The sequence below is a fragment of the Pseudophryne corroboree genome, chromosome 11 (assembly GCF_028390025.1).
Source record: "Pseudophryne corroboree isolate aPseCor3 chromosome 11, aPseCor3.hap2, whole genome shotgun sequence".
Classification (NCBI taxonomy): Eukaryota; Metazoa; Chordata; class Amphibia; order Anura; family Myobatrachidae; genus Pseudophryne; species Pseudophryne corroboree.
In genome coordinates, this window is record NC_086454.1 from 128,849,672 (window position 1) to 128,867,205 (window position 17,534).

Consider the following 17,534-nt stretch of genomic DNA (forward strand, 5'->3'; position numbering starts at 1 on the left):
TGTGTGTAAGGTTCGCTGCTGTGCGGCGTAATGTGTGTAAGGTTCGCTGCTGTGCGGCGTAATGTGTGTGAGGTTTGCTGCTGTGCGGCGTAATGTGTGTAAGGAGCACTGCTGGGCGGCGTAATGTGTGAAAGGAGCGCTGCTGTGTGGTGTAATGTGTGTAAGGAGCACTGCTGTGAGGCGTAACGTGTGTAAGGAGCACTGCTGTGAGGTGTAACGTGTTTTTTGGAGGATACTATTGTGTAGCCACGCCCCTTCTTCATAAGAGCACATGTGCGTCGTGGAATATGGGGGAGTTTGGGGCCCAATGCATATTGTTGCACCTGGGCCAACCACTCTCGAGCCCAGCCACTGCACTTGGTATATGGTATTGGTACCTCCATAGAATGTACAAAAAATACAAAAAAATACCAATATTTGGCTGAGCTTATCACTGTGTGAGCCATTTGATATTTGCTCAACCAATTTATGTGTGAGTACAAACTTTTTCCTATATTCATGTTATATGTTGATTTGTGTCTTTGTCTTTATTTGGTATTCTCATTCTTTTTAATTGACTAAATAAAGTATATAACTTTTAAAACATAATAACATTACATAAGAGTGCTCCCAAAAACAAGAGAGTTCCTTTCCTCTCCCCCCTTTATTATGAATTGATACATATCAGCTGAATATTAACAACCACGGTGAGATTCTTTGCTATTAAGCTTTAAATCAAAGATATCTGCTTGTTCATGACATGCTATTAACCTCTCTTCCTCCAGTAGTCGGTTTTCCTGCTTTCCAGTTAGCGGCAGGGCACTACTAATCCCGTTGGAGTTGTTCTCGATATTGAGTTCATTTATGTATGGCTATATTTTGTACTGTAATTGAATTTATGTATTGACATTTATGCATTACATACGATCGGTCATTTCCGTCTTTATTGATATTTTAATCAACTTATACCATTTTTATACTAACCTCCCGGGTCACAGCCGGGAGCCTGACATGGGTGCTACCCGGCAATGACCCACGGGTGGCGCTTGGAGATCACATGATCTCCAATGCCACCTGTACATCACTGTGAAAGGGAAGCTGGGTCAATGCAACTTGGTTCTCGTTTACACTGCACAGTTTGCCGGGTTGAACCCATGTTTAACCCTGCAAACTACCCGAGTTGGAATACCGGATCACCCGACGCAGATTATTCCAACTCGACCCTTTTACACCAACCAGTATTACGGGTTATGCGTGCTTATGTGCAATAACTCGTGTTATATGCTGGCGGTGTAAAAGGGGTATTATATTGAAAGGGTATATCACTGCTCCTGTGACCACTGCTCTATTCTCCACTTTATCTTCTTGATCACTAGAATGGTTTCTGTATATACTGGTCACTAGAATGGTCCTTATAGTGTATATATGTCACTAAAATGGCCCTTGGTATACTAGTCACTAGAATGTACCCTGTAGTGCTCTGTGTATTTCGTAGGGATCAATAAAATGGTATCTGTTTTGTCACATGGATTTGGAATGTGGTGCAATTGTATTAATTTTTTATTTTTTGGACTTGAAACCACATTTACATTAGACAAATCACACCTACTGGGTTTTTTTGTCACGTCAGTTTCACATTATAATGCACTGATAGTATAGTCAGGGCCCCCCAGAGCAGAAGTTGCCAGCCTGCCCTTGGCAGCAATAGTTGTTGTGCTGCTGCAGCCGATGGAGGATCCCCACACTGCCCAAGAGGAGGCTTTAGAGACTGACTATCACAACACCACCCCACCTGCCCCCACTTCCCCGCGCTGCAGAAGTGCAGGTAGGACCTCCACTGCTACCTCATGGAGGTGTGGGGTGACGAGAAATACACATAGCAGGCACAGCAAGATACACAATGGGGAGGGCATTCCTGTCTTAAGTGCCCCATTCCCCCCAAAGGCTTAACCTGGCCCTGGAGGGGTGCAGTGCTGGGTAATGGTTGATGGGTGCTGTACTGTAATCTGTGCTGTGCTGGTAGAGGGGTGCTGTGCTGGATAAGGGTTGATGGGTGCTGTGCTGCAATCTGTGCTTGGCTGGGGGTTCTATGGTGTGTGCTATGCTGGTAGAGAGATGATTGGTGCTGTGAGGAAAGAAGACCTCCTGAAGAAAGCCCCAGCAAAAGACAGAAGAGGAGGTACAGCTGGCAAGGATTGGTCAGCGACTAAAGCAAGATGCTGAGGACCAGAGAGACAGCCTCTCCTAGCACCACGGTAGACAGCTTCATTCCACTTTTACTTATTGTGTCCTCCTTTCACCACCAGGGTTTTCAGGCTCTAGGTATGTGGGTTCAGTCAGGCCTCAGTCCTCTAGTGCATGTTAGGTGGGCAGAGAGCCCATGCCCCTGGTAAATGACCCTGGGCATGAGTCCCAGGGCACTGTGTTCTTATTTTGAAGCAGGGGTACAGAAATATCAGACAGGCTCAGGCCTTGGGCCTGCTTAAGTAAAGCCCTCCTGATATTTCCATACCCAATCTTCAATGTTTCCACTTTGACTACTGTTTATACTTAATATATTTTGTCTTACTTAAGAGGCACTTGTAGAGTATTGTTATATTTTTTGTATTTTGAAGTTGACTCTGTGCAGGGTTTTTTTAAACTTATTTTTAAGAAAATTTCCCTTTCCCAAAAGTATGACAGGCAGCTGAGCTGGCAACTTGAAGCCTCATCCCACCCCCTTGTCACATTATCAGTGTTTGGGTCTGAAAATGGGGCAGAGGTACATGGGAATGAGGGGGCAGAGGTACACGAGACTGAGGGGCCAGAGCTACATGGGACCAGGCTGCTCTATGTCAGAGGAGGAGGATGAACTGCTACAGATCTGGTCAGCCCGACTTTGTGCCTAATTCAGACCTGATCGCTACTCTGCATTTTTGCAGAGGTCTGCTATCAGGTAGCCACCACCCATAGAGAGTAAAAACCTGATCCGTGCTGTCTCTGTTTGGTCTTGTGCATGCACATTGTAGTGCATACACATGCACAGTCATTCAATAATCGGCCACTGTGCGATTTCGCACGACAGCTATCAGGTCTGAATTAGGACCTTTGTTAGGTAAGTGTAGGGAAAGAGAGTGACTGAAAGAGAGAAAGTGTGTGTATGTGTATGTGGGGAATTTTGTGTATAAGTGGCACACCTGTGGGCATTATGTGTATAAGTATCACTTCTACTGTGGCCATTCTGTGTATAAGGGGCAATACTAATGGGGAAATTATGTGTATAAGCGTTGCTACTACTGTGGGCATTATGTATAATGGTGCTACCACTGTGGGCATTATGTTTATAAGCGGCACTACTACTGTGGGCATTATGTGTATAAGCGGCACTACTGTGGGCATTATGTGTGTAAGCGGCACTACTACTGTGGGCATTGTGTGTATAAGCAATGCTACTGTACTTCTGTGGGCATTATGTGTATAAGCAAAGCTTATGTATAACGTCACAGCCACTGTGAGCATTATGTGTATAAACGGCACTACTACTGGGGGCATTATGTGTATAAGCGGTGCTACTACTGTGAGTATTATGTGTATATGTGGTTCTACTACTGAGGGCATTTTGTGTATAAGCAGTGCTACTACTGTGGGTATTATGCGTATAAGCGCCTCTACTACTGAAGCATTATGTGTATAAGCAGAACTACTATGTGCAGTGTAATATTAATAAGATTGTGGTACTGTGTGGCATAATTTGAAATGGGGATACTATTGCCATGCCCCTTCCTTGTGAGACCACACACCTTTTTTAAATGCATGCTGTCCCTTTGTAAAGTATAGGAGGGTGCATATGAGGGCGCATCAGTTGGGACTGATGAGGACCGATCTACAATGGATTAGGAGAGTATCTATATCTTTTTTACAGAAGACCTATGGATTTCTACAGGGACAAGTGGATGTGAATGGCTACGGGGGATGTAGGTAAGTATGTGTGAGTGTGTGTATGTATGAGAGTGCGCAATGAAGTTTTAATAAACATTACTTTCTAGGCTGTCTTAGTACTGTCGTTATTGTAATATTTGTTTTACTCATGGAACTACAAGCAACAGCGAGCTCTTTAATGACCTGCATGCTGGTACTTGTCGATCTCCAAGTACCAGTATGTAGCATTGGCTTGCCAGGACTTGTAGATAGTCCCGGGCTTCAACCCCAGCCCTTGTGGGCCCTGGAGGGTGGTCCCCACTTTAATTGGGGTGGTCCCCACTCCCTCAGGGAACCCCGGACAGGGCTGACTAGTTGAATTGTTAATGCCTGTATAAATGTGTTTCCCGGCTCCGGCATTATTCTTGACTAGTGGAGACCTTTGCTGGTTTAAAAAATACGGGGGACCGCTACACAATTTTTTCCAAGTGTTTTAAGAAACAAGACTGGTTCAAAACGCCATACATTTTTTTTCTTATTTTTAACTTACACTCATTTACACAGAGAAGCATGCACACAAGTAGCATGCACACAAGCAGGTTTATTTGAAAGTTCTATTTCAGTACGAATTCAATAATTTTGCAGCAGTGTTTCTGAATTGTCAGCAGTGAATGAGAATACGAATCCTTGGTAAATTACTGTGTTCTATGAGGTGTACTATGGGCCTAATTCAGACCTGATCGCTAGCAGGCTATTTTTGCACTGCTGCAACCAGATAGTTGCCGCCTACTGGGGGAGTGTATTTTAGCTGTGCAAAAGTGTGATTGCATGTGTAGCAGAGCTGTACAAACCGATCTTGTGCAGTCTCTGCACAGCCCAGGACCTACTTAGCCGCTGCGATCACTTCAGCCTGTCCGGGACCGGCACTGCCGTCAGGAACCCTCCCTGCAAACGATTGGACTTGCCTGCATTTTTCCAACCACTCCCAGAAAACGGTCAGTTGACACCCACAGACGCCTTATTCCTGTCAATATCCTTGCGATCGCCCGTGCGAATGCATTCTTTGCACAAAACTATCGGTGAGCGGCGATCCACTTTGTACGTATGCATTGTGGTGCATACGCATGCGCAGTTTAGACCTGATCGCAGGCTGTACAAAAACGCAGCCTAGCGATCAGGTCTGAATTACACACCATATGTGAAAATCCAACCGTGCTTGTCAGATGGAATCAGGAACTTAGTAAATTTATCCCAGAGTGTGACAGGAAAAGAGTGGGTTAGAAATCAATTACTGGATGAGCACTCATTTCATTGTCCAAAACGATAACTGCTTGTTTCAATATTTCAAACCCCCCCCCCCCCCCCCCCAGGAAAAAAAACTCAACAAAATATTTTTTTGTGTATGAAAATATAACATAAAATATGAAAAACTTTCAAAAACTGTTTCCAGTTGTGTGTGTTGTGTGAGTGGCAGTATCATCACATCTCTGTCAGCAAAGTGCTGCTGTGGACATGTGACTGTTCTAATTAGTCTGCCACAAAAATGAATTTAAAGGAGGCAGTATCATTAAATGTCTGATAGCAAAAGACTTTACAATAAATAACTCCACAGGAGCTGAAAGGCATTAGTGGTACTCACAGCATGGGGGGATGTCCATACTAACTGAAATTAAGGGGGTGATTCAGACCTGATCACTGCTGTGCGTTTTCGCACAGTGGGTGATCAGCAATAGACTGCACATGCATATGCACCGCAATGCACACGTGCATTGACCAACAACAACGGACATCACCGGTCAGTGAAAGGATGGAATGAAAATTTCATTTGCATGGGCGTTCGCAAGGGGATTGACAGGAAGAGGCCATTTGTGGGTGGTAATTAACCATTTACTGGGAGTGTCTGGAAAAACGCAGGCATTCCCATTATAGAGATGAGCGCCTGAAATTTTTCGGGTTTTGTGTTTTGGTTTTGGGTTCGGTTCCGCGGCCGTGTTTTGGGTTCGAACGCGTTTTGGCAAAACCTCACCGAATTTTTTTTGTCGGATTCGGGTGTGTTTTGGATTCGGGTGTTTTTTTCAAAAAACACTAAAAAACAGCTTAAATCATAGAATTTGGGGGTCATTTTGATCCCAAAGTATTATTAACCTCAAAAACCATAATTTACACTCATTTTCAGTCTATTCTGAATACCTCACACCTCACAATATTATTTTTAGTCCAAAAAACCCTCCCCAAACAGCACATGACGCAAAGAAAAAAAGAGGCGCAATGAGGTAGCTGTGTGAGTAAGATTAGCGACCCTAGTGGCCGACACAAACACCGGGCCCATCTAGGAGTGGCACTGCAGTGTCACGCAGGATGGCCCTTCCAAAAAACCCTCCCCAAACAGCACATGACGCAAAGAAAAAAAGAGGCGCAATGAGGTAGCTGTGTGAGTAAGATTAGCGACCCTAGTGGCCGACACAAACACCGGGCCCATCTAGGAGTGGCACTGCAGTGTCACGCAGGATGGCCCTTCCAAAAAACCCTCCCCAAACAGCACATGACGCAAAGAAAAAAAGAGGCGCAATGAGGTAGCTGACTGTGTGAGTAAGATTAGCGACCCTAGTGGCCGACACAAACACCGGGCCCATCTAGGAGTGGCACTGCAGTGTCACGCAGGATGTCCCTTCCAAAAAACCCTCCCCAAACAGCACATGACGCAAAGAAAAAAAGAGGCGCAATGAGGTAGCTGTGTGAGTAAGATTAGCGACCCTAGTGGCCGACACAAACACCGGGCCCATCTAGGAGTGGCACTGCAGTGTCACGCAGGATGTCCCTTCCAAAAAACCCTCCCCAAACAGCACATGACGCAAAGAAAAAAAGAGGCGCAATGAGGTAGCTGTGTGAGTAAGATTAGCGACCCTAGTGGCCGACACAAACACCGGGCCCATCTAGGAGTGGCACTGCAGTGTCACGCAGGATGTCCCTTCCAAAAAACCCTCCCCAAACAGCACATGACGCAAAGAAAAAAAGAGGCGCAATGAGGTAGCTGACTGTGTGAGTAAGATTAGCGACCCTAGTGGCCGACACAAACACCGGGCCCATCTAGGAGTGGCACTGCAGTGTCACGCAGGATGTCCCTTCCAAAAAACCCTCCCCAATCAGCACATGATGCAAAGAAAAAGAAAAGAAAAAAGAGGTGCAAGATGGAATTGTCCTTGGGCCCTCCCACCCACCCTTATGTTGTATAAACAAAACAGGACATGCACACTTTAACCAACCCATCATTTCAGTGACAGGGTCTGCCACACGACTGTGACTGATATGACGGGTTGGTTTGGACCCCCCCCAAAAAAGAAGCAATTAATCTCTCCTTGCACAAACTGGCTCTACAGAGGCAAGATGTCCACCTCATCTTCACCCTCCGATATATCACCGTGTACATCCCCCTCCTCACAGATTATCAATTCGTCCCCACTGGAATCCACCATCTCAGCTCCCTGTGTACTTTGTGGAGGTAATTGCTGCTGGTCAATGTCTCCGCGGAGGAATTGATTATAATTCATTTTAATGAACATCATCTTCTCCACATTTTCTGGATGTAACCTCGTACGCCGATTGCTGACAAGGTGAGCGGCGGCACTAAACACTCTTTCGGAGTACACACTTGTTGGAGGGCAACTTAGGTAGAATAAAGCCAGTTTGTGCAAGGGCCTCCAAATTGCCTCTTTTTCCTGCCAGTATAAGTACGGACTGTGTGACGTGCCTACTTGGATGCGGTCACTCATATAATCCTCCACCATTCTATCAATGTTGAGAGAATCATATGCAGTGACAGTAGACGACATGTCCGTAATCGTTGTCAGGTCCTTCAGTCCGGACCAGATGTCAGCATCAGCAGTCGCTCCAGACTGCCCTGCATCACCGCCAGCGGGTGGGCTCGGAATTCTGAGCCTTTTCCTCGCACCCCCAGTTGCGGGAGAATGTGAAGGAGGAGATGTTGACAGGTCGCGTTCCGCTTGACTTGACAATTTTGTCACCAGCAGGTCTTTCAACCCCAGCAGACCTGTGTCTGCCGGAAAGAGAGATCCAAGGTAGGCTTTAAATCTAGGATCGAGCACGGTGGCCAAAATGTAGTGCTCTGATTTCAACAGATTGACCACCCGTGAATCCTTGTTAAGCGAATTAAGGGCTGCATCCACAAGTCCCACATGCCTAGCGGAATCGCTCCCTTTTAGCTCCTTCTTCAATGCCTCCAGCTTCTTCTGCAAAAGCCTGATGAGGGGAATGACCTGACTCAGGCTGGCAGTGTCTGAACTGACTTCACGTGTGGCAAGTTCAAAGGGCATCAGAACCTTGCACAACGTTGAAATCATTCTCCACTGCACTTGAGACAGGTGCATTCCACCTACTATATCGTGCTCAATTGTATAGGCTTGAATGGCCTTTTGCTGCTCCTCCAACCTCTGAAGCATATAGAGGGTTGAATTCCACCTCGTTACCACTTCTTGCTTCAGATGATGGCAGGGCAGGTTCAGTAGTTTTTGGTGGTGCTCCAGTTTTCTGTACGTGGTGCCTGTACGCCGAAAGTGTCCCGCAATTCTTCTGGCCACCGACAGCATCTCTTGCACGCCCCTGTCGTTTTTTAAAAAATTCTGCACCACCAAATTCAAGGTATGTGCAAAACATGGGACGTGCTGGAATTGGCCCAGATTTAATGCACACACAATATTGCTGGCGTTGTCCGATGCCACAAATCCACAGGAGAGTCCAATTGGGGTAAGCCATTCCGCGATGATCTTCCTCAGTTGCCGTAAGAGGTTTTCAGCTGTGTGCGTATTCTGGAAAGCGGTGATACAAAGCGTAGCCTGCCTAGGAAAGAGTTGGCGTTTGCGAGATGCTGCTACTGGTGCCGCCGCTGCTGTTCTTGCGGCGGGAGTCCATACATCTACCCAGTGGGCTGTCACAGTCATATAGTCCTGACCCTGCCCTGCTCCACTTGTCCACATGTCCGTGGTTAAGTGGACATTGGGTACAGCTGCATTTTTTAGGACACTGGTGACTCTTTTTCTGAGGTCTGTGTACATTTTCGGTATCGCCTGCCTAGAGAAATGGAACCTAGATGGTATTTGGTACCGGGGACACAGTACCTCCAACAAGTCTCTAGTTGGCTCTGCAGTAATGATGGATACCGGAACCACGTTTCTCACCACCCAGGATGCCAAGGCCTCAGTTATCCGCTTTGCAGTAGGATGACTGCTGTGATATTTCATCTTCCTCGCAAAGGACTGTTGAACAGTCAATTGCTTACTGGAAGTAGTACAAGTGGGCTTACGACTTCCCCTCTGGGATGACCATCGACTCCCAGCGGCAACAACAGCAGCGCCAGCAGCAGTAGGCGTTACACGCAAGGATGCATCGGAGGAATCCCAGGCAGGAGAGGACTCGTCAGAATTGCCAGTGACATGGCCTGCAGGACTATTGGCATTCCTGGGGAAGGAGGAAATTGACACTGAGGGAGTTGGTGGGGTGGTTTGCGTGAGCTTGGTTACAAGAGGAAGGGATTTACTGGTCAGTGGACTGCTTCCGCTGTCACCCAAAGTTTTTGAACTTGTCACTGACTTATTATGAATGCGCTGCAGGTGACGTATAAGGGAGGATGTTCCGAGGTGGTTAACGTCCTTACCCCTACTTATTACAGCTTGACAAAGGGAACACACGGCTTGACACCTGTTGTCCGCATTTCTGGTGAAATACCTCCACACCGAAGAGCTGATTTTTTTGGTATTTTCACCTGGCATGTCAACGGCCATATTCCTCCCACGGACAACAGGTGTCTCCCCGGGTGCCTGACTTAAACAAACCACCTCACCATCAGAATCCTCCTGGTCAATTTCCTCCCCAGCGCCAGCAACACCCATATCCTCCTCATCCTGGTGTACTTCAACACTGACATCTTCAATCTGACTATCAGGAACTGGACTGCGGGTGCTCCTTCCAGCACTTGCAGGGGGCGTGCAAATGGTGGAAGGCGCATGCTCTTCACGTCCAGTGTTGGGAAGGTCAGGCATCGCAACCGACACAATTGGACTCTCCTTGTGGATTTGGGATTTCAAAGAACGCACAGTTCTTTGCGGTGCTTTTGCCAGCTTGAGTCTTTTCAGTTTTCTAGCGAGAGGCTGAGTGCTTCCATCCTCATGTGAAGCTGAACCACTAGCCATGAACATAGGCCAGGGCCTCAGCCGTTCCTTGCCACTCCGTGTGGTAAATGGCATATTGGCAAGTTTACGCTTCTCCTCCGACAATTTTATTTTAGGTTTTGGAGTCCTTTTTTTACTGATATTTGGTGTTTTGGTTTTGACATGCTCTGTACTATGCCATTGGGCATCGGCCTTGGCAGACGACGTTGCTGGCATTTCATCGTCTCGGCCATGACTAGTGGCAGCAGCTTCAGCACGAGGTGGAAGTGGATCTTGATCTTTCCCTAATTTTGGAACCTCAACATTTTTGTTCTCCATATTTTAATAGGCACAACTAAAAGGCACCTCAGGTAAACAATGGAGATGGATGGATTGGATACTAGTATACAATTATGGACGGGCTGCCGAGTGCCGACACAGAGGTAGCCACAGCCGTGAACTACCGCACTGTACTGTGTCTGCTGCTAATATAGACTGGTTGATAAAGAGATAGTATACTCGTAACTAGTATGTATGTATAAAGAAAGAAAAAAAAACCACGGTTAGGTGGTATATACAATTATGGACGGGCTGCCGAGTGCCGACACAGAGGTAGCCACAGCCGTGAACTACCGCACTGTACTGTGTCTGCTGCTAATATAGACTGGTTGATAAAGAGATAGTATACTCGTAACTAGTATGTATGTATAAAGAAAGAAAAAAAAACCACGGTTAGGTGGTATATACAATTATGGACGGGCTGCCGAGTGCCGACACAGAGGTAGCCACAGCCGTGAACTACCGCACTGTACTGTGTCTGCTGCTAATATATAGACTGGTTGATAAAGAGATAGTATACTCGTAACTAGTATGTATGTATAAAGAAAGGAAAAAAAAACACGGTTAGGTGGTATATACAATTATGGACGGGCTGCCGAGTGCCGACACAGAGGTAGCCACAGCCGTGAACTACTGCACTGTACTGTGTCTGCTGCTAATATATAGACTGGTTGATAAAGAGATAGTATACTCGTAACTAGTATGTATGTATAAAGAAAGAAAAAAAAACCACGGTTAGGTGGTATATACAATTATGGACGGGCTGCCGAGTGCCGACACAGAGGTAGCCACAGCCGTGAACTACCGCACTGTACTGTGTCTGCTGCTAATATATAGACTGGTTGATAAAGAGATAGTATACTCGTAACTAGTATGTATGTATAAAGAAAGAAAAAAAAACCACGGTTAGGTGGTATATACAATTATGGAAGGGCTGCCGAGTGCCGACACAGAGGTAGCCACAGCCGTGAACTACCGCACTGTACTGTGTCTGCTGCTAATATATAGACTGGTTGATAAAGAGATAGTATACTCGTAACTAGTATGTATGTATAAAGAAAGAAAAAAAAACCACGGTTAGGTGGTATATACAATTATGGACGGGCGGCCGAGTGCCGACACAGAGGTAGCCATAGCCGTGAACTACCGCACTGTACTGTGTCTGCTGCTAATATATAGACTGGTTGATAAAGAGATAGTATACTCGTAACTAGTATGTATGTATAAAGAAAGAAAAAAAAACCACGGTTAGGTGGTATATACAATTATGGACGGGCTGCCGAGTGCCGACACAGAGGTAGCCACAGCCGTGAACTACCGCACTGTACTGTGTCTGCTGCTAATATATAGACTGGTTGATAAAGAGATAGTATACTCGTAACTAGTATGTATGTATAAAGAAAGAAAAAAAAACCACGGTTAGGTGGTATATACAATTATGGACGGGCTGCCGAGTGCCGACACAGAGGTAGCCACAGCCGTGAACTACCGCACTGTACTGTGTCTGCTGCTAATATAGACTGGTTGATAAAGAGATAGTATACTCGTAACTAGTATGTATGTATAAAGAAAGAAAAAAAAACCACGGTTAGGTGGTATATACAATTATGGACGGGCTGCCGAGTGCCGACACAGAGGTAGCCACAGCCGTGAACTACCGCACTGTACTGTGTCTGCTGCTAATATATAGACTGGTTGATAAAGAGATAGTATACTCGTAACTAGTATGTATGTATAAAGAAAGAAAAAAAAACCACGGTTAGGTGGTATATACAATTATGGACGGGCTGCCGAGTGCCGACACAGAGGTAGCCACAGCCGTGAACTACCGCACTGTACTGTGTCTGCTGCTAATATATAGACTGGTTGATAAAGAGATAGTATACTCGTAACTAGTATGTATGTATAAAGAAAGAAAAAAAAACCACGGTTAGGTGGTATATACAATTATGGACGGGCTGCCGAGTGCCGACACAGAGGTAGCCACAGCCGTGAACTACCGCACTGTACTGTGTCTGCTGCTAATATAGACTGGTTGATAAAGAGATAGTATACTACTAATATTATATACTGGTGGTCAGGTCACTGGTCACTAGTCACACTGGCAGTGGCACTCCTGCAGCAAAAGTGTGCACTGTTTAATTTTAATATAATATTATGTACTCCTGGCTCCTGCTATAACCTATAACTGGCACTGCAGTAGTGCTCCCCAGTCTCCCCCACAATTATAAGCTGTGTGAGCTGAGCAGTCAGACAGATATATAATATATATAGATGATGCAGCACACTGGCCTGAGCCTGAGCAGTGCACACAGATATGGTATGTGACTGACTGAGTCACTGTGTGTATCGCTTTTTTCAGGCAGAGAACGGATATATTAAATAAACTGCACTGTGTGTCTGGTGGTCACTCACTATATAATATATTATGTACTCCTGGCTCCTGCTATAACCTATAACTGGCACTGCAGTAGTGCTCCCCAGTCTCCCCCACAATTATAAGCTGTGTGAGCTGAGCAGTCAGACAGATATATATAATATTATATATAGATAATAGATGATGCAGCACACTGGCCTGAGCCTGAGCAGTGCACACAGATATGGTATGTGACTGAGTCACTGTGTGCTGTGTATCGCTTTTTTCAGGCAGAGAACGGATTATAAATAAAAGTGGTGGTCACTGGTCACTATCAGCAAAACTCTGCACTGTACACTACTGAGTACTCCTAATGCTCCCCAAAATTAGTAAATCAAGTGTCTCTCTAATCTATTCTAATTCTAAACGGAGAGGACGCCAGCCACGTCCTCTCCCTATCAATCTCAATGCACGTGTGAAAATGGCGGCGACGCGCGGCTCCTTATATAGAATCCGAGTCTCGCGATAGAATCCGAGCCTCGCGAGAATCCGACAGCGTCATGATGACGTTCGGGCGCGCTCGGGTTAACCGAGCAAGGCGGGAAGATCCGAGTCGCTCGGACCCGTGAAAAAAAACATGAAGTTCTGGCGGGTTCGGATTCAGAGAAACCGAACCCGCTCATCTCTAATTCCCAAGCGTTCTCAGGGAGGGTGTCTGACGTCAGCTCTGGCCCCGATCAGCCTGATGTGATCGCACTGTAGGAGTAAGTCCTGGGCTGCGCAGAGACTGCACACACTGGATTTTTGCAGCTCGGCGTACAAATGCGATTGCACACTTGCACAGCGAATTTACACTCCCTCTGGGGCGGCAACTATCTGAACCCAGGACAGCAAAGTTAGCAGCCCAGCGATCAGGTCTAAATCAACCTCTAAGTGTGATACCCAGACAAAACACGTATATGTGCGGCGTGGTATGTTGGACACCTTACCAATTCAGGAATGTTGGTTTCCTTGGTTCAGGGTCTTTTTGAGTTCTTCAGTATAGTCAGAGAGGCAAAGAGTTTTATCCATTCACAGAATATTGCCAAATGATGGCAAACTAAAGCTTCCATTTATTAAATAAGATGTTCTCTTCAGAAATATTTGAATGGCTGACAAATGGTCTTCACAAATACATACATTACAATTGCGTACCTTCACAAAAAAATTCACACAAAGCAAAATGGACAATTTATTATCCTGGAACTCTACGAAGACCACAGAGACTGTTGAACTTTTACCTGATTCCAGTACACAGTTCTACTTTACCAGCTGTGCACATACAACCATACTCTTCAATCATACATTGCAATTTGTATTACCATGAAAATTTAGCTAAACACCAGCAAAACACTGTAATACAATAATTATGGGCATTTGTGACATTAAGGAAACCACTATACCCTTAGAATGGTTGTAAATGACTTCCGGTGGGTGGACCCCAATAAACGGCTGCGTTTTACAGTATATGGGCTCCCATGTCTCTGAATAAAGTTCTGCCTCAACGACCCTAATAGCGCCAGCACTTGCCTTATCAGTGCGGAGCTGTGACGGGGATACTGCAGGGAAGCAGGTGAGTCATTGCCGACCCCCTGCGCAGCCACACCACTGGAGTTGGACCAAACGGCTGATACATACGCTGCTGCCTCCGCAACCTGCCACCATCTTGCGGCTCTCACCTCAGCCGCGTGATCACCCGCAGAATCGGCGGGACAGAGGGCACCTTAACTGCTGGCCGCATCTCCAGTGAAGGCAGTCAGATTACAGTAAGAGGAATCTACCCGGATCTCCTGTACACACTGTGTCCCGCTATGCATCACACACTCTGGTGTATTTGAAGATCCGCCGGCCATATTGGATCCTATAAACAGTGGTAATTTTGCCCCACTCTATTTAGCAAGAGGTGTTCCACGTTTATGTATACTTTTTCTGTTGTTCTTGCCACCCCCCCTGTTGCTGGGAGAACTACATAAATGGGGTCCGCTTCTCATTGCTCCAGTGCTGCACATATTAAAGTACACAAGAAGGGAAGTTTGTCATTCCTACACTGTCTCTCATGGAGTGTATACTTTCATAATTCCACATTTTTCCCTTTGGGGTTTGCCTTCTATATTATATAAAAGTGCAGTCTGCATGTAACTTCCCTGCCATTTACAGCAATATTATCCACATATCGCCTGTGCAAGTATTATTGTGCTCATTTCTATGGATAAATATATGGCTAAATAACAGAAAACTGGCAAAGGAGGTACAATGGTTAGAACCAGAGATACCAGGGCCAACCCACCAGTGCACACAAGCCCTTCCTCGTGCCCCAGGAGAGACGATGTAATGGACGGAATTACTGACCTTGATAAATTCAGGTCAGCAGCCATTGCTAGAGTGCATGAAATTTCTGACTTAATATCACCCTTACTAGATAAAAAATGAGCAGGACTTAAGGAATCAATTGACTCGCCTATGTCGCAACTAAAAGAATATAACACTTGCATAGATGAAGAGGAGCAACGCATCTCTACTGTGAGGATGATCTCCTAGCGGCCCAAGCGATTATTAAGTCCCACGAATCGACTCTCACAGCAGTCCAGGAGAAACTAGAGGACTTAGAAAATCACAATCGCAGATCTCATGTCACTGGTCTCGATCTGGCTACTGAAAGATTTGGGCTTCTCTCCTGATTCTGGTGATATCTTGATGGAGCGGGTACACAGGTTTGGCCCGGACTGCCCAAATGATTAACTGAAATCACGGCCAGTAATATTAAAGTTTCTCAACTACACAGATAAAGGGCCTAATTCAGACCTGATTGCAGCAGTAAACTTGTTAGCAAATGGGCAAAACCATGTGCACTGCAGGGGGGGGGGGGGGGGGGCAGATATAACATGTGTAGAGAGAGTTAGATTTGGGTGGGGTGTGTTCAAACTGAAATCTAAATTGTAGTGTAAAAATAAAGCAGCCAGTATTTACCCTGCATAGAAACAATATAACCCACCCAAATCTAACTCTCTCTGTGCATGTTATATCTGCCCCCCCCTCCATGCAGTGCTCATGGTTTTGCCCATTTGCTAACAAATGTGCTGCTGCAATTAGGTCTGAATTAGGCCCAAAGTCCGAATTCTTGATGCGTACTGGAAACACAGAGATCTGAGCTACCAAGGTAACAGAGTATTACTTTTTCAGGACTTTTCATACCAGGTTGCCATGAAGAGGAGAAAATTATCCCCTATTTGCAAGCTTCTCTTTGATGCTGGACTGCGTTTTGTCTTACTTTACCTGGCTAAGCTCCGTGTGTTCTAACACTGGTAAACAGCATCTTTTCAATTCTCTGCAAGCTGCAAAAGTTTCTGTGAACTCTGGTGGTCATTCCGAGTTGTTCGCTCGTTGCCGTTTTTCGCAAAGCAGCAATTAGGTGGAAAATGCGCATGCGCATGGTACGCAGTGCGCATGCACTAAGTTATTTTACACAAAACTTAGTAGATTTGCTGGTGTTTGTGCAGCGCTTTTCAGTCGCCCTGCAGATCGGTGAGTGATTGACAGGAAAGGGGCGTTTCTGGGAGGTAACTGAGCGTTTTCCAGGAGTGTGCTAAAAAATGCAGGCGTGCCAGGGAAAAACGCAGGAGTGGCTGGAGAGACGGAGGAGTGGCTGGCCGAACGCAGGGCGTGTTTGTGACGTCAAACCAGGAACTAAACGGACTGAGGTGATCGCAATCTAGGAGTAGGTCTGGAGCTACTCAGAAACTGCAGGGAATTATTTAGTAGCAGTTCTGCTAATCTTTCGTTCGCTATTCTGCTAAACTAAGATACACTCCCTGAGGGCGGCGGCCTAGCGTTTGCAATGCTGCTAAAAGCAGCTAGCGAGCGAACAACTCGGAATGACCACCTCTATTCCGTAAGCTTCGTCGACTGCTACAGATGTGGTGGAGTGATTGACGCAAGTATAGCTGCACATTACATTTTATTATGTTCATTATGCCGGTTTCCTCTTTATGTTTGAGGTTTTTATTGTCATTGGTACAAAATTTCCTCACACATACATGCCGAATATATCTTAGAGACATAGAAATTATATATTTTGTCACTGCTCTTTATGTTCTCCCACCCTATAACCCTTATCTTCCCCTTTCTTTTTTTACTCAAACACCTGTTTTTTTTATTTTGAAGACATGGGCTCTTTGAGTCAAACCTTTTGGTTCGTAAAATGTAAAAAATTTATAGGACTGTATTTTGGTCACTTTTGTTTGCTCTCTTTATTCAGAGATTATTGGTGATGTAATTACACACACGTTTTCTTATATTCTGTTTATCCAACCTACCCTGTGCAGGCTGGGACATTGGGGACGGCAATCTGTGATGTCTTTTTCATATTGTTGTTTGTCAAACATGGAATAGGCTAACAGTATGGATCCACAACCAGATACCAATACAGTACAATGTTCTATAAAGTTAATTTCATGGAACGTTGAAGGGCTGAACCCCCCTATAAAACGTAAAAAGGTCTTGCAACACTTAAAATGGCTGTGGCCTGATATTGCGGTACTTTAGGAGACCCATTGGAGAGCCAGTGACCCTAACAATCTTCATGAGGTATGCATAGGTAATGTGACAGCTGCCTCCTATTTGATGAAAAAAGAGGGGTATTGAATATTCTCCGAAAATCTCTCAGATACAAGATTTTAGATTCAAAGCTAGATGTAGAGGGTAATTTTTTGTTCCTTAAATTACAAATTGAGGGTGAACTTTTTACGGTAGTGACGCTATATGCC